Source organism: Leuciscus leuciscus, assembly GCF_965113295.1.
Source record: "Leuciscus leuciscus genome assembly, chromosome: 3".
Lineage (NCBI taxonomy): Eukaryota > Metazoa > Chordata > Actinopteri > Cypriniformes > Leuciscidae > Leuciscus > Leuciscus leuciscus.
Window position 1 is genome coordinate 26,679,226 of NC_138727.1, and position 22,772 is coordinate 26,701,997.

General features: G+C 43.4%; 1 long non-coding RNA gene across 2 annotated transcripts in view; it reads right to left on the reverse strand.

Annotated features, from left to right (window-relative positions):
* LOC309495653 overlaps positions 1–22,390 on the reverse strand; it is a 29,138-nt gene extending 6,748 nt beyond the window's left edge. The window contains exons 1-3 of one of the 2 annotated variants that reach the window (XR_014204759.1): positions 21,179–22,390; positions 10,295–11,128; positions 1,810–2,643 (exon numbers count right to left, since the gene is read on the reverse strand). This is a non-coding gene — a long non-coding RNA (uncharacterized lncRNA). Of the gene's footprint in view, positions 1–1,312; positions 2,644–10,294; positions 11,129–21,178 lie in introns of those variants that run through there. The other variant, XR_014204760.1, reaches the window with a different exon arrangement.
* Positions 22,391–22,772: the final 382 nt, after the last annotated feature.

Sequence of the window (22,772 nt, forward strand, 5' to 3'; positions counted from 1 at the left end):
TCAGGCTATTCTGACTCGGTATGCTATATCTTTTCTAACTGATCGGACTTACGGTTTTCCTAAAAATGACAATCAAAACTCGGAAAAACTCCCATTGACTTAACATTGGGCATTCTAAAAAAATTTAAACTCACCAACCGACAAAAATTTAAATCTAAATCCCTTGAAGACTAATTCAAACTGCCATGTTAATGTTAATGTTCATTGGCATATATTAGCCAATGAAACTCATTTAAACCAATAAACTAATAAACTCATGAATTCATAAACTCTGAACTCTAAACTCATTTAAACTTATAAACTCTAAACTCAAAAACTTGTACACTTATAAACTCATCAATTTATACACTTATAAACTCTAAACTCATAAACTCTGTGTGTGTGTGTGTGTGTGTGTGTGTGTGTGTGTGTGTGTGTGTGTGTGTGTGTGTGTGTGTGTGTGTGTGTGTGTGTATCTATCTATCTACCTACCGCTCTGAATACCATAGCAACCACCCAGAACACCCTAGCAACCACCCAAAAGACCCTAGCAACCGCCTAGCAACCACCCAAAAGACCCTAGCAACACCATAGCAACCACCTAAAAGACCCTAGCAACCACCCAAAATACCCTAGCAACACCATAGCAACCACCCAAAACACCCTAGCAACCACCCAAAATACCCTAGCAACCGCCTAGCAACCACCCATAACACCCTAGCAACCACCTAGCAACCACCCAAAAGACCCTAGCAACCACCCAAAATACCCTAGCAACCGCCTAGCAACCACCCAAAAGACCCTAGCAACCACCCAAAATACCCTAGCAACACCATAGCAACCACCCAGAACACTCTAGTAACCACCCATAACACCCTAGCAACCGCCTAGCAACCACCCAGAACACCCTAGCAACCACCAAAATACCCTAGCAACCACCCAAAAGACCCTAGCAACCGCCTAGTAACCACCCAAAATACCCTAGCAACCACCAAAAATACCCTAGCAACACCATAGCAACCATCCAGAACACTCTAGTAACCACCCAAAATACCCTAGCAACACCCTAGCAACCACCCAAAACCTCCTAGTAACCACCCATAACACCCTAGCAACCACCTAGCAACCACCCAGAACACCCTAGCAACCACCCTAAATACCCTAGCAACCGCCTAGCAACCACCCAAAATACCCTAGCAACTGCCTAGCAACCACCCAGAATACCCTAGCAACCACCCAAAACAGCCTAGCAACCACCCAGAATACCTTAGGAAGCACCTAGTTTCAGACTCAGACGTCACGCCCACGGAACGTTGGCTAAACGTCTGATGCATATGGTACACTTAACTGGAAACACTTCAGGAATGTCAAAGTCGTCATCTGATTGGTTGAATTTGATCAGATTTCCGGGGGGCGCGAAGTGTCGCGTTTATTTTCGGTCCGCCGGGAAACAAATGTCATGACGCCAAAACCCCTCGTGGAAGAAGAAAGCCGTTATTTTTACAACTGAGACAATGAGCGCTTACCACGATCAACTAAACGCTGTATTTTCAAAAGTATGTGAAGTTCACGGCTCCATTGATGCAGTAAACTTGCACAAGGTTCTTGAATGAATAATTTATTAGATGCACGCCGGTCTGTTATTGTAGGGACATCAACATTATATTGTCACGCCCCTAAATATGACGCGGTACAAAACAAACTGTGATTGGTTGTGTTACATGTCAGTCAAACGTCCTCTTGGGCGGTCCTTGGCCAAGAAATGCTGCGATAGAGTCCAGACCTTCTGCCGTCAGTCTGAAGGTCTGGCTATGCGAGACTAGGAAGCACCTAGCAATCACCCAGGACACTTTAGCAACCCACAAGAAACACCCTAGCAACTTTTTAACTTTAAACTACTTCAAACTTCAAACTAATTTAAACTTCAAACTACTTTAAACTAATTTAAACTTCAAACTAATTTAAACTTCAAATGAATTTAAACTTTAAACTAATTTAAACTTCAAACTACTTTAAACTAATTTAAACTTCAAACTAATTTAAACTTCAAATGAATTTAAACTTTAATTTAAACTTTAAACTAATTTAAACTTTAAACTAATTTAAACTTTAAACTAATTTAAACTTCAAACTACTTTAAACTAATTTAAACTTCAAAGTAAATTAAACTTTAAACTAATTTAAACTTTAAACTAATTTAAACTTCAAATGAATTTAAACTTTAAACTAATTTAAACTTCAAATTAATTTAAACTTCTTCAAACTTTCTGGTCCACACTTGAGTACCCTAGCAACCGTTTTGCAAGACCTATATCTCTGTATCAGAACATCTTATAGAGATGAGGTTTGGCTCTTTTGACTCATGCTAGCAAACAGCACTTCCAACATGCTACACATGCTAGCAGTGCATAGCTACATGCTAATAGTGATTAGTTAAGTGTTAAATCATGCTAAGAACTCTATAAAAACTCCATAGTAACCATCTGTGACAACTACCAACCACCTAGTAACACCATATCAACCGCCCTGAATACCTTAGCAACCGCCTAGCAAAACCATAGCAACCACCCAGAACACCCTAGCAACCACCTAGCAACCACCCAGAATACCTTAGCAACCGCCTAGCAACACCATAGCAACCACCCAGAACACCCTAGCAACTGCCTAGCAACCACCCAGAACACCCTAGCAACCGCCTAGCAACACCATATCAACCACCCAGAACACCCAAGCAACCATCTAGCAACACCCTAGCAACCACCCAGAACACCCTAGCAACCACCCAAAATATCCCAGCAACCGCCTAGCAACAACCCAGAACACCCTAGTAACCCCCCCAAATACCCTAGCAACACCCTAGCAACCACCCAAAACATCATAGTAACCACTCATAACACCCTAGCAACCGCCTAGCAACCACCCAAAATACCCTAGAAACCGCCTAGCAACCACACAAAATACCCTAGCAACCACCCAAAATATCCTAGCAACCACCTAGCAACAACCCAGAACACCCTAGTAACCACCCCAAATACTCTAACAACACCCTAGCAACCACCCAACACATCCTAGTAACCACTCATAATACCCTAGCAACCGGCTAGCAACCACCCAAAATACCCTAGCAAACGCCTAGCAACCACCAGAAATATCCTAGCAACCACCCAAAATATCCTAGCAACCACCCAGAATACCCTAGCAACCACCCAAAACAGCCTAGCAACCACCCAGAACACCCTAGCAACCGCCTAGCAACCACCCAGAATACCCTAGCAATCACCTAGAACACCCTAGTAACCACCCAAAATACCCTAGCAACCACCCAAAAGACCCTAGCAACCACACAGGACACCCTAGCAACCACCTAGCAACCGCCTAGCAACCACCCAGAATACCCTAGCAACCACCCAGAACACCCTAGCAACCGCCTAGCAACCACCTAGCAACCACCCAGAACACCCTAGCAACCGCCCAAAATACCCTAGCAACACCATAGCAACCACCCATAACATCCTAGCAACCGCCTAGCAAAAAACGTTCTGCTCCAAACTTTCTCAAGCCAACTTAAATTTTGTCTCAACGAACTTTCGCATCTAGTTAAGTTGGCTTGAGAAAGCCAACATATTGAAATCCTATTTAAACTTATTATTATTATTATTATTCTTACTAAAACTGTTGACTCAAACTCGCCCTAGAGCTTTAACTCTACATACTTCAAACTCGGCTCAGACACTCAAACTGATCTGCAGCTATATGCTATATCTTTTCAGACTGATCGGACTTACGGTTTTCCTACAAATGACGATCAAAACTCGGAAAAACTCCCATTGACTTAAAGCTACAATATGCAAGAATTTTTGGCCTCTGAAGGGCGCTACATTCCAAACAACAACAACGGCGTAGCTTGATGACGATGTGAAGGAGCGTGGAATGATGGGAACTGTCGTTTTAAACTCCACCGTGGATGTAAATCAGTCAGACGGGAATCTAAAATCATGTTCATGGATGAGGCTAAGTTCTTTTTTTATAATGACATGCTTTTTGTGGCGAGGGGGGGGGGGGTGGTTCAGCGCGGTCTGTAATGGGAGAGAGAAGAGACGAGCAAGTAGGTCAAGTGCAAATGACGAACACCTGTGTCTTATTGCAGTGATCGGCGTGGAGAGACCGCTTATAAGCCGCGCGCTGGAACGAGAGAGAGACTGAAGAGAAAATTGGACGCAGAGAAAGAAAACCGGTGGATCCGAGCTCTCATTTTTTAACTGTTTTGTGCCGTCGCGGTTGCCACGGTGAATGCGCGTTGTGCACGACTTTTGTTTGTTTTGCTTTATTTTAATAAAGTAGCCTACGAGTCCCAGTCACGCCGACCCCTGTCTTCTTCCTTCCTGACTCTTAAACCTCATCACACTTTTATTTCATTAAAATGAATTAACCGCAAGAAAAGTAAGGTTTAATACTACATTGGTTATCATAGATGTTACTGTATGTCGAATTCATTGTTGTGATAACGCGGCGCAGTTTTACGTGTTCTAAACAATTGTTGTAAAAGTACATTCGAACATGCCCACATCATTTGCCAAAATACTGATTAATATTTATGTATAACACATGCTATATTTATTTACATGGCCATAAACACCAGACGTGATAAACAATGTCAATAAACTAAACAGAAATCTAAAGCAATAATACTTCCCTTACATACCGAATGCTACATTAGGAAATATAAAATTAAGCATAACGTTACTTTGTCGACAGAACCAGCTGCAATCGGTAAAGAATAATTATGTACCATAACGACTGCAAGAAACAAGCTACGTGTGTTGCTTGATAGACGCTACAACTTCCGCATTTGTCCAGGACTCCACGCAGTACGAGCGGAAACCGAGGGTAACGCGGATATGACGCAATTGACTGGCGACTCCCAGCTCCCCCCTGCTCTAACACCCCGTTTCCTTGGTTAAAATCGCAATTTTCTCACGATTTAAAAATAGTTGGAAACATTTGGGATATTGTAAGTAATCAACTTAACAAAATATATAACACTGGCCTTGAGATTATGGGATATTTTAATGCAAAATTCTTGCTTATTGTACCTTTAACATTGGGCATTCTAAAAAAATGCAAACTCACCAACCGACAAAAATTCAAATCTAAATCCCTTGAAAACTAAACCAAACTGCCATTCTATATATATTAGCCAATGAAACTCATTTAAACTAAAAAACTCTAATCTCATACACTTATAAACTAATTAACTTAAATTTAATAACTAATTAACTAATAAACTCATGAATTCATAGACTTATTAACTCTTAAACTCATAAATTAATAAACTCTGAACTCTAAACTCATTTAAACTTATAAACTCTAAACTCAAAAACTTGTACACTTATAAACTCATCAATTTATACACTTATAAACTCTAAACTCATAAACTCTGAGTGTGTGTGTGTGTGTGTGTGTGTGTGTGTGTGTGTGTGTGTGTGTGTGTGTGTGTGTGTGTGTGTGCGTGCGTGCGTGCGTGCGTGCGTGCGTGCGTGCGTGCGTGCGTGCGTGCGTGCGTGCGTGCGTGTGTGTGTGTGTGTGTGTGTGTGTGTGTGTCTGAGTGTCTGAGTGAGTGTGTGAGCGAGGTAGTCTGTTTGAGTGTGTGTGTGTGTGTGTGTGTGTGTGTGTGTGTGTGTGTGTGTGTGTGTGTGTGTGTGTGTGTGTGTGTGTGTGTGTATCTATCTATCTACCGCTCTGAATACCATAGCAACCACCCAGAACACCCTAGCAACCACCCAGAACACCCTAGCAACCACCCAAAAGACCCTAGCAACCACCCAAAATATCCTAGCAACCACCCAAAAGACCCTAGCAACCACCCAAAACACCCTAGCAACCACCTAGCAACCACCCAAAAGACCCTAGCAACCACCCAAAAGACCCTAGCAACCACCCAAAAGACCCTAGCAACACCATAGCAACCACACAAAACATCCTAGTAACCACCCATAACACCCTAGCAACCGCCTAGCAACCACCCAGAACACCCTAGCAACCACCCAAAACACCCTAGCAACCACCCAAAATATCCTAGCAACCGCCTAGCAACCACCCAGAACACCCTAGCAACCACCCAAAACACCCTAGCAACCACCCAGAACACCCTAGAAACCGCCTAGCAACCACCCAGAACACCCTAGCAACCACCCAAAAGACCCTAGCAACCACCCAGAATACCATAGCAACCACCCAGAACACCCTAGCAACCACCTAGCAACCACCCAGAACACCATAGCAACCACCCAAAAGACCCTAGCTACCACCTAGCAACCACCCAAAAGACCCTAGCAACCACCCAAAATACCCTAGCAACACCATAGCAACCACACAAAACATCCTAGTAACCACCCATAACACCCTAGCAACCGCCTAGCAACCACCCAGAACACCTTGGCAACCACCCAAAACACCCTAGCAACCACCCAAAATACCCTAGCAACACCATAGCAACCACACAAAACATCCTAGTAACCACCCATAACACCCTAGCAACCACCCAAAAGACCCTAGCAACCACCCAGGACACCCTAGCAACCACCTAGCAACCACCCAGAACACCCTAGCAACTACCCAAAAGACCCTAGCAACCACCCAAAATATCCTAGCAACCACCCAAAACACCCTAGCAACCGCCTAGCAACCACCCAAAATACCCTAGCAACACCATAGCAACCACCCATAACATCCTAGAAACCGCCTAGCAAAAAATTTTCCGGTCCAAACTTTCTCAAGCCAACTTAAAGTTTGTCTCGACGAACTTTCGCATCTAGTTATTATTATTATTCTTCTTACTAAAACTGTTGACTCAAACTCGCCCTAGAGCTTTAACTCTACATACTTCAAACTCGGCTCAGACACTCAAACTGATCTGCAGCTATATGCTATATCTTTTCAGACTGATCGGACTTACGGTTTTCCTACAAATGACGATCAAAACTCGGAAAAACTCCCATTGACTTAACATTGGGCATTCTAAAAAAATTCAAACTCACCAACCGACAAAAATTCAAATCTAAATCCCTTGAAAACTAAACCAAACTGCCATTCTATATATATTAGCCAATGAAACTCATTTAAACTAAAAAACTCTAATCTCATACACTTATAAACTAATTAACTTAAATTTAATAACTAATTAACTAATAAACTCATGAATTCATAGACTTATGAACTCTTAAACTCATAAATTAATAAACTCTGAACTCTAAACTCATTTAAACTTATAAACTCTAAACTCAAAAACTTGTACACTTATAAACTCATCAATTTATAAACTTATAAACTCTAAACTCATAAACTCTGAGTGTGTGTGTGTGTGTGTGTATCTATCTATCTACCGCTCTGAATACCATAGCAACCACCCAGAACACCCTAGCAACCACCCAGAACACCCTAGCAACCACCCAAAAGACCCTAGCAACCACCCAAAATATCCTAGCAACCACCCAAAAGACCCTAGCAACCACCCAAAACACCCTAGCCACCACCTAGCAACCACCCAAAAGACCCTAGCAACCACCCAAAAGACCCTAGCAACCACCCAAAATACCCTAGCAACACCATAGCAACCACACAAAACATCCTAGTAACCACCCATAACACCCTAGCAACCGCCTTGCAACCACCCAGAACACCCTAGCAACCACCCAAAACACCCTAGCAACCACCCAAAATATCCTAGCAACCGCCTAGCAACCACCCATAATACCCTAGCAACCACCCAAAACACCCTAGCAACCACCCAGAACACCCTAGCAACCGCCTAGCAACCACCCAAAAGACCCTAGCAACCACCCAAAATACCCTAGCAACCGCCTAGCAACCACCCAAAAGACCCTAGCAACCACCCGAAATAGCCTAGCAACCACCCAAAATACCCTAGCAACCACCCAAAATACCCTAGCAACCACCCAAAAGACCCTAGCAACCACCCTAAATATCCTAGCAACCACCCAAAATACCCTAGCAACCACCTAAAATACCCTAGCAACCGCCTAGCAACCACCCAAAAGACCCTAGCAACCACCCTAAATATCCTAGCAACCGCATAGCAACCACCCAGAATACCCTAGCAACCACCCAAAACACCCTAGCAACCACCCAGAACACCCTAGCAACTGCCTAGCAACCACCCAAAAGACCCTAGCAACCACCCAAAATATCCTAGCAACCGCCTAGCAACCACCCAGAATACCCTAGCAACCACCCAAAATACCCTAGCAACCACCCAAAAGACCCTAGCAACCACCCAGAACACCCTAGCAACCTCCCAAAATATCCTAGCAACACCATAGCAACCACCCATAACATCCTAGCAACCGCCTAGCAAAAAACGTTCTGGTCCAAACTTTCTCAAGCTGTCTCGACGAACTTTCGCATCTAGTTATCATTATTCTTCTGAGACTAAAAATATAAATTGAATACAGCCTAGAGCTTTAACTCTACATACTCCAAACTCGGCTCAGACCTTCAGGCTATTCTGACTCGGTATGCTATATCTTTTCTAACTGATCGGACTTACGGTTTTCCTAAAAATGACAATCAAAACTCGGAAAAACTCCCATTGACTTAACATTGGGCATTCTAAAAAAATTTAAACTCACCAACCGACAAAAATTTAAATCTAAATCCCTTGAAGACTAATTCAAACTGCCATGTTAATGTTAATGTTCATTGGCATATATTAGCCAATGAAACTCATTTAAACTAATAAACTAATAAACTCATGAATTCATAAACTCTGAACTCTAAACTCATTTAAACTTATAAACTCTAAACTCAAAAACTTGTACACTTATAAACTCATCAATTTATACACTTATAAACTCTAAACTCATAAACTCTGTGTGTGTGTGTGTGTGTGTGTGTGTGTGTGTGTGTGTGTGTGTGTGTGTGTGTGTGTGTGTGTGTGTGTATCTATCTATCTACCTACCGCTCTGAATACCATAGCAACCACCCAGAACACCCTAGCAACCACCCAAAAGACCCTAGCAACCGCCTAGCAACCACCCAAAAGACCCTAGCAACACCATAGCAACCACCTAAAAGACCCTAGCAACCACCCAAAATACCCTAGCAACACCATAGCAACCACCCAAAACACCCTAGCAACCACCCAAAATACCCTAGCAACCGCCTAGCAACCACCCATAACACCCTAGCAACCACCTAGCAACCACCCAAAAGACCCTAGCAACCACCCAAAATACCCTAGCAACCGCCTAGCAACCACCCAAAAGACCCTAGCAACCACCCAAAATACCCTAGCAACACCATAGCAACCACCCAGAACACTCTAGTAACCACCCATAACACCCTAGCAACCGCCTAGCAACCACCCAGAACACCCTAGCAACCACCAAAATACCCTAGCAACCACCCAAAAGACCCTAGCAACCGCCTAGTAACCACCCAAAATACCCTAGCAACCACCAAAAATACCCTAGCAACACCATAGCAACCATCCAGAACACTCTAGTAACCACCCAAAATACCCTAGCAACACCCTAGCAACCACCCAAAACCTCCTAGTAACCACCCATAACACCCTAGCAACCACCTAGCAACCACCCAGAACACCCTAGCAACCACCCTAAATACCCTAGCAACCGCCTAGCAACCACCCAAAATACCCTAGCAACTGCCTAGCAACCACCCAGAATACCCTAGCAACCACCCAAAACAGCCTAGCAACCACCCAGAATACCTTAGGAAGCACCTAGTTTCAGACTCAGACGTCACGCACACGGAACGTTGGCTAAACGTCTGATGCATATGGTACACTTAACTGGAAACACTTCAGGAATGTCAAAGTCGTCATCTGATTGGTTGAATTTGATCAGATTTCCGGGGGGCGCGAAGTGTCGCGTTTATTTTCGGTCCGCCGGGAAACAAATGTCATGACGCCAAAACCCCTCGTGGAAGAAGAAAGCCGTTATTTTTACAACTGAGACAATGAGCGCTTACCACGATCAACTAAACGCTGTATTTTCAAAAGTATGTGAAGTTCACGGCTCCATTGATGCAGTAAACTTGCACAAGGTTCTTGAATGAATAATTTATTAGATGCACGCCGGTCTGTTATTGTAGGGACATCAACATTATATTGTCACGCCCCTAAATATGACGCGGTACAAAACAAACTGTGATTGGTTGTGTTACATGTCAGTCAAACGTCCTCTTGGGCGGTCCTTGGCCAAGAAATGCTGCGATAGAGTCCAGACCTTCTGCCGTCAGTCTGAAGGTCTGGCTATGCGAGACTAGGAAGCACCTAGCAATCACCCAGGACACTTTAGCAACCCACAAGAAACACCCTAGCAACTTTTTAACTTTAAACTACTTCAAACTTCAAACTAATTTAAACTTCAAACTACTTTAAACTAATTTAAACTTCAAACTAATTTAAACTTCAAATGAATTTAAACTTTAAACTAATTTAAACTTCAAACTACTTTAAACTAATTTAAACTTCAAACTAATTTAAACTTCAAATGAATTTAAACTTTAATTTAAACTTTAAACTAATTTAAACTTTAAACTAATTTAAACTTTAAACTAATTTAAACTTCAAACTACTTTAAACTAATTTAAACTTCAAAGTAAATTAAACTTTAAACTAATTTAAACTTTAAACTAATTTAAACTTCAAATGAATTTAAACTTTAAACTAATTTAAACTTCAAATTAATTTAAACTTCTTCAAACTTTCTGGTCCACACTTGAGTACCCTAGCAACCGTTTTGCAAGACCTATATCTCTGTATCAGAACATCTTATAGAGATGAGGTTTGGCTCTTTTGACTCATGCTAGCAAACAGCACTTCCAACATGCTACACATGCTAGCAGTGCATAGCTACATGCTAATAGTGATTAGTTAAGTGTTAAATCATGCTAAGAACTCTATAAAAACTCCATAGTAACCATCTGTGACAACTACCAACCACCTAGTAACACCATATCAACCGCCCTGAATACCTTAGCAACCGCCTAGCAAAACCATAGCAACCACCCAGAACACCCTAGCAACCACCTAGCAACCACCCAGAATACCTTAGCAACCGCCTAGCAACACCATAGCAACCACCCAGAACACCCTAGCAACTGCCTAGCAACCACCCAGAACACCCTAGCAACCGCCTAGCAACACCATATCAACCACCCAGAACACCCAAGCAACCATCTAGCAACACCCTAGCAACCACCCAGAACACCCTAGCAACCACCCAAAATATCCCAGCAACCGCCTAGCAACAACCCAGAACACCCTAGTAACCCCCCCAAATACCCTAGCAACACCCTAGCAACCACCCAAAACATCATAGTAACCACTCATAACACCCTAGCAACCGCCTAGCAACCACCCAAAATACCCTAGAAACCGCCTAGCAACCACACAAAATACCCTAGCAACCACCCAAAATATCCTAGCAACCACCTAGCAACAACCCAGAACACCCTAGTAACCACCCCAAATACTCTAACAACACCCTAGCAACCACCCAACACATCCTAGTAACCACTCATAATACCCTAGCAACCGGCTAGCAACCACCCAAAATACCCTAGCAAACGCCTAGCAACCACCAGAAATATCCTAGCAACCACCCAAAATATCCTAGCAACCACCCAGAATACCCTAGCAACCACCCAAAACAGCCTAGCAACCACCCAGAACACCCTAGCAACCGCCTAGCAACCACCCAGAATACCCTAGCAATCACCTAGAACACCCTAGTAACCACCCAAAATACCCTAGCAACCACCCAAAAGACCCTAGCAACCACACAGGACACCCTAGCAACCACCTAGCAACCGCCTAGCAACCACCCAGAATACCCTAGCAACCACCCAGAACACCCTAGCAACCGCCTAGCAACCACCTAGCAACCACCCAGAACACCCTAGCAACCGCCCAAAATACCCTAGCAACACCATAGCAACCACCCATAACATCCTAGCAACCGCCTAGCAAAAAACGTTCTGCTCCAAACTTTCTCAAGCCAACTTAAATTTTGTCTCAACGAACTTTCGCATCTAGTTAAGTTGGCTTGAGAAAGCCAACATATTGAAATCCTATTTAAACTTATTATTATTATTATTATTCTTACTAAAACTGTTGACTCAAACTCGCCCTAGAGCTTTAACTCTACATACTTCAAACTCGGCTCAGACACTCAAACTGATCTGCAGCTATATGCTATATCTTTTCAGACTGATCGGACTTACGGTTTTCCTACAAATGACGATCAAAACTCGGAAAAACTCCCATTGACTTAAAGCTACAATATGCAAGAATTTTTGGCCTCTGAAGGGCGCTACATTCCAAACAACAACAACGGCGTAGCTTGATGACGATGTGAAGGAGCGTGGAATGATGGGAACTGTCGTTTTAAACTCCACCGTGGATGTAAATCAGTCAGACGGGAATCTAAAATCATGTTCATGGATGAGGCTAAGTTCTTTTTTTATAATGACATGCTTTTTGTGGCGAGGGGGGGGGGGGTGGTTCAGCGCGGTCTGTAATGGGAGAGAGAAGAGACGAGCAAGTAGGTCAAGTGCAAATGACGGACACCTGTGTCTTATTGCAGTGATCGGCGTGGAGAGACCGCTTATAAGCCGCGCGCTGGAACGAGAGAGAGACTGAAGAGAAAATTGGACGCAGAGAAAGAAAACCGGTGGATCCGAGCTCTCATTTTTTAACTGTTTTGTGCCGTCGCGGTTGCCACGGTGAATGCGCGTTGTGCACGACTTTTGTTTGTTTTGCTTTATTTTAATAAAGTAGCCTACGAGTCCCAGTCACGCCGACCCCTGTCTTCTTCCTTCCTGACTCTTAAACCTCATCACACTTTTATTTCATTAAAATGAATTAACCGCAAGAAAAGTAAGGTTTAATACTACATTGGTTATCATAGATGTTACTGTATGTCGAATTCATTGTTGTGATAACGCGGCGCAGTTTTACGTGTTCTAAACAATTGTTGTAAAAGTACATTCGAACATGCCCACATCATTTGCCAAAATACTGATTAATATTTATGTATAACACATGCTATATTTATTTACATGGCCATAAACACCAGACGTGATAAACAATGTCAATAAACTAAACAGAAATCTAAAGCAATAATACTTCCCTTACATACCGAATGCTACATTAGGAAATATAAAATTAAGCATAACGTTACTTTGTCGACAGAACCAGCTGCAATCGGTAAAGAATAATTATGTACCATAACGACTGCAAGAAACAAGCTACGTGTGTTGCTTGATAGACGCTACAACTTCCGCATTTGTCCAGGACTCCACGCAGTACGAGCGGAAACCGAGGGTAACGCGGATATGACGCAATTGACTGGCGACTCCCAGCTCCCCCCTGCTCTAACACCCCGTTTCCTTGGTTAAAATCGCAATTTTCTCACGATTTAAAAATAGTTGGAAACATTTGGGATATTGTAAGTAATCAACTTAACAAAATATATAACACTGGCCTTGAGATTATGGGATATTTTAATGCAAAATTCTTGCTTATTGTACCTTTAACATTGGGCATTCTAAAAAAATGCAAACTCACCAACCGACAAAAATTCAAATCTAAATCCCTTGAAAACTAAACCAAACTGCCATTCTATATATATTAGCCAATGAAACTCATTTAAACTAAAAAACTCTAATCTCATACACTTATAAACTAATTAACTTAAATTTAATAACTAATTAACTAATAAACTCATGAATTCATAGACTTATGAACTCTTAAACTCATAAATTAATAAACTCTGAACTCTAAACTCATTTAAACTTATAAACTCTAAACTCAAAAACTTGTACACTTATAAACTCATCAATTTATACACTTATAAACTCTAAACTCATAAACTCTGAGTGTGTGTGTGTGTGTGTGTGTGTGTGTGTGTGTGTGTGTGTGTGTGTGCGTGCGTGCGTGCGTGCGTGCGTGCGTGCGTGCGTGCGTGTGTGTGTGTGTGTGTGTGTGTGTGTGTGTGTGTGTGTGTGTGTGTGTGTCTGAGTGTCTGAGTGAGTGTGTGAGCGAGGTAGTCTGTTTGAGTGTGTGTGTGTGTGTGTGTGTGTGTGTGTGTGTGTGTGTGTGTGTGTGTGTGTGTGTGTGTGTGTGTGTGTGTGTGTGTGTGTGTGTGTGTGTATCTATCTATCTACCGCTCTGAATACCATAGCAACCACCCAGAACACCCTAGCAACCACCCAGAACACCCTAGCAACCACCCAAAAGACCCTAGCAACCACCCAAAATATCCTAGCAACCACCCAAAAGACCCTAGCAACCACCCAAAACACCCTAGCAACCACCTAGCAACCACCCAAAAGACCCTAGCAACCACCCAAAAGACCCTAGCAACCACCCAAAAGACCCTAGCAACACCATAGCAACCACACAAAACATCCTAGTAACCACCCATAACACCCTAGCAACCGCCTAGCAACCACCCAGAACACCCTAGCAACCACCCAAAACACCCTAGCAACCACCCAAAATATCCTAGCAACCGCCTAGCAACCACCCAGAACACCCTAGCAACCACCCAAAACACCCTAGCAACCACCCAGAACACCCTAGAAACCGCCTAGCAACCACCCAGAACACCCTAGCAACCACCCAAAAGACCCTAGCAACCACCCAGAATACCATAGCAACCACCCAGAACACCCTAGCAACCACCTAGCAACCACCCAGAACACCATAGCAACCACCCAAAAGACCCTAGCTACCACCTAGCAACCACCCAAAAGACCCTAGCAACCACCCAAAATACCCTAGCAACACCATAGCAACCACACAAAACATCCTAGTAACCACCCATAACACCCTAGCAACCGCCTAGCAACCACCCAGAACACCTTGGCAACCACCCAAAACACCCTAGCAACCACCCAAAATACCCTAGCAACACCATAGCAACCACACAAAACATCCTAGTAACCACCCATAACACCCTAGCAACCACCTAGCAACCACCCAAAAGACCCTAGCAACCACCCAGGACACCCTAGCAACCACCTAGCAACCACCCAGAACACCCTAGCAACTACCCAAAAGACCCTAGCAACCACCCAAAATATCCTAGCAACCACCCAAAACACCCTAGCAACCGCCTAGCAACCACCCAAAATACCCTAGCAACACCATAGCAACCACCCATAACATCCTAGAAACCGCCTAGCAAAAAATTTTCCGGTCCAAACTTTCTCAAGCCAACTTAAAGTTTGTCTCGACGAACTTTCGCATCTAGTTATTATTATTATTCTTCTTACTAAAACTGTTGACTCAAACTCGCCCTAGAGCTTTAACTCTACATACTTCAAACTCGGCTCAGACACTCAAACTGATCTGCAGCTATATGCTATATCTTTTCAGACTGATCGGACTTACGGTTTTCCTACAAATGACGATCAAAACTCGGAAAAACTCCCATTGACTTAACATTGGGCATTCTAAAAAAATTCAAACTCACCAACCGACAAAAATTCAAATCTAAATCCCTTGAAAACTAAACCAAACTGCCATTCTATATATATTAGCCAATGAAACTCATTTAAACTAAAAAACTCTAATCTCATACACTTATAAACTAATTAACTTAAATTTAATAACTAATTAACTAATAAACTCATGAATTCATAGACTTATGAACTCTTAAACTCATAAATTAATAAACTCTGAACTCTAAACTCATTTAAACTTATAAACTCTAAACTCAAAAACTTGTAAACTTATAAACTCATCAATTTATAAACTTATAAACTCTAAACTCATAAACTCTGAGTGTGTGTGTGTGTGTGTGTATCTATCTATCTACCGCTCTGAATACCATAGCAACCACCCAGAACACCCTAGCAACCACCCAGAACACCCTAGCAACCACCCAAAAGACCCTAGCAACCACCCAAAATATCCTAGCAACCACCCAAAAGACCCTAGCAACCACCCAAAACACCCTAGCCACCACCTAGCAACCACCCAAAAGACCCTAGCAACCACCCAAAAGACCCTAGCAACCACCCAAAATACCCTAGCAACACCATAGCAACCACACAAAACATCCTAGTAACCACCCATAACACCCTAGCAACCGCCTTGCAACCACCCAGAACACCCTAGCAACCACCCAAAACACCCTAGCAACCACCCAAAATATCCTAGCAACCGCCTAGCAACCACCCATAATACCCTAGCAACCACCCAAAACACCCTAGCAACCACCCAGAACACCCTAGCAACCGCCTAGCAACCACCCAAAAGACCCTAGCAACCACCCAAAATACCCTAGCAACCGCCTAGCAACCACCCAAAAGACCCTAGCAACCACCCGAAATAGCCTAGCAACCACCCAAAATACCCTAGCAACCACCCAAAATACCCTAGCAACCGCCTAGCAACCACCCAAAAGACCCTAGCAACCACCCTAAATATCCTAGCAACCACCCAAAATACCCTAGCAACCACCTAAAATACCCTAGCAACCGCCTAGCAACCACCCAAAAGACCCTAGCAACCACCCTAAATATCCTAGCAACCACATAGCAACCACCCAGAATACCCTAGCAACCACCCAAAACACCCTAGCAACCACCCAGAACACCCTAGCAACTGCCTAGCAACCACCCAAAAGACCCTAGCAACCACCCAAAATATCCTAGCAACCGCCTAGCAACCACCCAGAATACCCTAGCAACCACCCAAAATACCCTAGCAACCACCCAAAAGACCCTAGCAACCACCCAGAACACCCTAGCAACCTCCCAAAATATCCTAGCAACACCATAGCAACCACCCATAACATCCTAGCAACCGCCTAGCAAAAAACGTTCTGGTCCAAACTTTCTCAAGCTGTCTCGACGAACTTTCGCATCTAGTTAAGTTGGCTTGAGAAAGCCAACATATTGAAATCCTATTTAAACTTATTATTATTATTCTTCTTACTAAAACTGTTGACTCAAACTCGCCCTAGAGCTTTAACTCTACATACTTCAAACTCGGCTCAGACACTCAAACTGATCTGCAGCTATATGCTATATCTTTTCAGACTGATCGGACTTACGGTTTTCCTACAAATGACGATCAAAACTCGGAAAAACTCCCATTGACTTAACATTGGGCATTCTAAAAAAATTCAAACTCACCAACCGACAAAAATTTAAATCTAAATCCCTTGAAAACTAATTCAAACTGCCATTCTATATATATTAGCCAATGAAACTCATTTAAACTAATAAACTCTAATCTCATACACTTATAAACTAATTAACTTAAATTTAATAACTAATTAACTAATAAACTCATGAATTCATAGACTTATGAACTCTTAAACTCATAAATTAATAAACTCTGAACTCTAAACTCATTTAAACTTATAAACTCTAAACTCAAAAACTTGTACACTTATAAACTCTAAACTCATAAACTCAGAGTGTGTGTGTGTGTGTGTGTGTGTGTGTGTGTATCTATCTACCGCTCTGAATACCATAGCAACCACCCAGAACACCCTAGCAACCACCTAGCAACCACCCAGAACACCCTAGCAACCACCCAAAAGACCCTAGCAACCACCCAAAAGACCCTAGCAACCACCCAAAATATCCTAGCAACCACCCAGAACACCCTAGCAACCACCTAGCAACCACCCAAAACACCCTAGCAACCGCCTAGCAACCACCCAAAAGACCCTAGCAACCACCCAAAATACCCTAGCAACACCATAGCAACCACACAAAACATCCTAGTAACCACCCATAACACCCTAGCAACCGCCTAGCAACCACCCAGAACACCCTAGCAACCACCCAAAACACCCTAGCAACCACCAAAAATACCCTAGCAACACCATAGCAACCACACAAAACATCCTAGTAACCACCAATAACACCCTAGCAACCGCCTAGCAACCACCCAGAACACCCTAGCAACCACCCAAAACACCCTAGCAACCACCCAAAATATCCTAGCAACCGCCTAGCAACCACCCAGAATACCTTAGCAACCACCCAAAACACCCTAGCAACCACCCAGAACACCCTAGCAACCGCCTACCAACCACCCAGAATACCATAGCAACCACCCAAAAGACCCTAGCAACCGCCTAGCAACCACCCAGAATACCCTAGCAACCACCCAAATCACCCTAGCAACCACCCAGAACACCCTAGCAACCGCCTAGCAACCACCCAAAAGACCCTAGCAACCGCCTAGCAACCACCCAAAACACCCTAGCAACCACCCAGAACACCCTAGCAACCGCCTAGCAACCACCCAGAATACCCTAGCAACCACCCAAAAGACCCTAGCAACCACCCAAAATACCCTAGCAACCACCCAAAAGACCCTAGCAACCACCTAGCAACCACCCAGAATATCCTAGCAACCACCCAAAACACCCTAGCAACCACCCAAAAGACCCTAGCAACCACCTAGCAACCACCCAGAATATCCTAGCAACCACCCAAAACACCCTAGCAACCACCCAAAAGACCCTAGCAACCGCCTAGCAACCACCCAAAAGACCCTAGCAACCACCCTGAATACCCTAGCAACCGCCTAGCAACCACCCAAAAGACCATAGCAACCACCCAAAATACCCTAGCAACCACCCAGAATACCCTAGCAACCACCCAAAATACCCTAGCAACCACCTAGCAACCACCCAAAAGACCCTAGCAACCACCCTAAATATCCTAGCAACCGCATAGCAACCACCCAGAATACCCTAGCAACCACCCAAAACACCCTAGCAACCACCCAGAACACCCTAGCAACCGCCTAGCAACCACCCAAAAGACCCTAGCAACCACCCAAAATATCCTAGCAACCACCCAGAATACCCTAGCAACCACCCAAAACACCCTAGCAACCACCCATAACACCCTAGCATCCACCCAAAAGACCCTAGCAACCACCCAGGACACCCTAGCAACCACCTAGCAACCAACCAGAACACCCTAGCAATTGCCCAAAACACCCTAGAAACACCATAGCGACCACCCATAACACCCTAGCATCCACCCAAAAGACCCTAGCAACCACCCAGGACACCCTAGCAACCACCTAGCAACCAACCAGAACACCCTAGCAATTGCCCAAAACACCCTAGAAACACCATAGCGACCACCCATAACATCCTAGCAACCGCCTATCAAAAAACTTTACGGTCCAAACTTTCTCAAGCCAACTTAAAGTTTGTCTCGACGAACTTTCGCATCTAGTTATCATTATTCTTCTGAGACTAAAAATATAAATTGAATACAGCCTAGAGCTTTAACTCTACATACTCCAAACTCGGCTCAGACCTTCAGGCTATTCTGACTCGGTATGCTATATCTTTTCTAACTGATCGGACTTACGGTTTTCCTAAAAATGACAATCAAAACTCGGAAAAACTCCCATTGACTTAACATTGGGCATTCTAAAAAAATTTAAACTCACCAACCGACAAAAATTTAAATCTAAATCCCTTGAAGACTAATTCAAACTGCCATGTTAATGTTAATGTTCATTGGCATATATTAGCCAATGAAACTCATTTAAACTAATAAACTAATAAACTAATAAACTAATAAACTAATAAACTCATGAATTCATAAACTCTGAACTCTAAACTCATTTAAACTTATAAACTCTAAACTCAAAAACTTGTACACTTATAAACTCATCAATTTATACACTTATAAACTCTAAACTCATAAACTCTGTGTGTGTGTGTGTGTGTGTGTGTGTGTGTGTGTGTGTGTGTGTGTGTGTGTGTGTGTGTGTGTGTGTGTGTGTGTGTGTGTGTGTATCTATCTATCTACCTACCGCTCTGAATACCATAGCAACCACCCAGAACACCCTAGCAACCACCCAAAAGACCCTAGCAACCGCCTAGCAACCACCCAAAAGACCCTAGCAACACCATAGCAACCACCTAAAAGACCCTAGCAACCACCCAAAATACCCTAGCAACACCATAGCAACCACCCAAAACACCCTAGCAACCACCCAAAATACCCTAGCAACCGCCTAGCAACCACCCATAACACCCTAGCAACCACCTAGCAACCACCCAAAAGACCCTAGCAACCACCCAAAATACCCTAGCAACCGCCTAGCAACCACCCAAAAGACCCTAGCAACCACCCAAAATACCCTAGCAACACCATAGCAACCACCCAGAACACTCTAGTAACCACCCATAACACCCTAGCAACCGCCTAGCAACCACCCAGAACACCCTAGCAACCACCAAAATACCCTAGCAACCACCCAAAAGACCCTAGCAACCGCCTAGTAACCACCCAAAATACCCTAGCAACCACCAAAAATACCCTAGCAACACCATAGCAACCATCCAGAACACTCTAGTAACCACCCAAAATACCCTAGCAACACCCTAGCAACCACCCAAAACCTCCTAGTAACCACCCATAACACCCTAGCAACCACCTAGCAACCACCCAGAACACCCTAGCAACCACCCTAAATACCCTAGCAACCGCCTAGCAACCACCCAAAATACCCTAGCAACTGCCTAGCAACCACCCAGAATACCCTAGCAACCACCCAAAACAGCCTAGCAACCACCCAGAATACCTTAGGAAGCACCTAGTTTCAGACTCAGACGTCACGCCCACGGAACGTTGGCTAAACGTCTGATGCATATGGTACACTTAACTGGAAACACTTCAGGAATGTCAAAGTCGTCATCTGATTGGTTGAATTTGATCAGATTTCCGGGGGGCGCGAAGTGTCGCGTTTATTTTCGGTCCGCCGGGAAACAAATGTCATGACGCCAAAACCCCTCGTGGAAGAAGAAAGCCGTTATTTTTACAACTGAGACAATGAGCGCTTACCACGATCAACTAAACGCTGTATTTTCAAAAGTATGTGAAGTTCACGGCTCCATTGATGCAGTAAACTTGCACAAGGTTCTTGAATGAATAATTTATTAGATGCACGCCGGTCTGTTATTGTAGGGACATCAACATTATATTGTCACGCCCCTAAATATGACGCGGTACAAAACAAACTGTGATTGGTTGTGTTACATGTCAGTCAAACGTCCTCTTGGGCGGTCCTTGGCCAAGAAATGCTGCGATAGAGTCCAGACCTTCTGCCGTCAGTCTGAAGGTCTGGCTATGCGAGACTAGGAAGCACCTAGCAATCACCCAGGACACTTTAGCAACCCACAAGAAACACCCTAGCAACTTTTTAACTTTAAACTACTTCAAACTTCAAACTAATTTAAACTTCAAACTACTTTAAACTAATTTAAACTTCAAACTAATTTAAACTTCAAATGAATTTAAACTTTAAACTAATTTAAACTTCAAACTACTTTAAACTAATTTAAACTTCAAACTAATTTAAACTTCAAATGAATTTAAACTTTAATTTAAACTTTAAACTAATTTAAACTTTAAACTAATTTAAACTTTAAACTAATTTAAACTTCAAACTACTTTAAACTAATTTAAACTTCAAAGTAAATTAAACTTTAAACTAATTTAAACTTTAAACTAATTTAAACTTCAAATGAATTTAAACTTTAAACTAATTTAAACTTCAAATTAATTTAAACTTCTTCAAACTTTCTGGTCCACACTTGAGTACCCTAGCAACCGTTTTGCAAGACCTATATCTCTGTATCAGAACATCTTATAGAGATGAGGTTTGGCTCTTTTGACTCATGCTAGCAAACAGCACTTCCAACATGCTACACATGCTAGCAGTGCATAGCTACATGCTAATAGTGATTAGTTAAGTGTTAAATCATGCTAAGAACTCTATAAAAACTCCATAGTAACCATCTGTGACAACTACCAACCACCTAGTAACACCATATCAACCGCCCTGAATACCTTAGCAACCGCCTAGCAAAACCATAGCAACCACCCAGAACACCCTAGCAACCACCTAGCAACCACCCAGAATACCTTAGCAACCGCCTAGCAACACCATAGCAACCACCCAGAACACCCTAGCAACTGCCTAGCAACCACCCAGAACACCCTAGCAACCGCCTAGCAACACCATATCAACCACCCAGAACACCCAAGCAACCATCTAGCAACACCCTAGCAACCACCCAGAACACCCTAGCAACCACCCAAAATATCCCAGCAACCGCCTAGCAACAACCCAGAACACCCTAGTAACCCCCCCAAATACCCTAGCAACACCCTAGCAACCACCCAAAACATCATAGTAACCACTCATAACACCCTAGCAACCGCCTAGCAACCACCCAAAATACCCTAGAAACCGCCTAGCAACCACACAAAATACCCTAGCAACCACCCAAAATATCCTAGCAACCACCTAGCAACAACCCAGAACACCCTAGTAACCACCCCAAATACTCTAACAACACCCTAGCAACCACCCAACACATCCTAGTAACCACTCATAATACCCTAGCAACCGGCTAGCAACCACCCAAAATACCCTAGCAAACGCCTAGCAACCACCAGAAATATCCTAGCAACCACCCAAAATATCCTAGCAACCACCCAGAATACCCTAGCAACCACCCAAAACAGCCTAGCAACCACCCAGAACACCCTAGCAACCGCCTAGCAACCACCCAGAATACCCTAGCAATCACCTAGAACACCCTAGTAACCACCCAAAATACCCTAGCAACCACCCAAAAGACCCTAGCAACCACACAGGACACCCTAGCAACCACCTAGCAACCGCCTAGCAACCACCCAGAATACCCTAGCAACCACCCAGAACACCCTAGCAA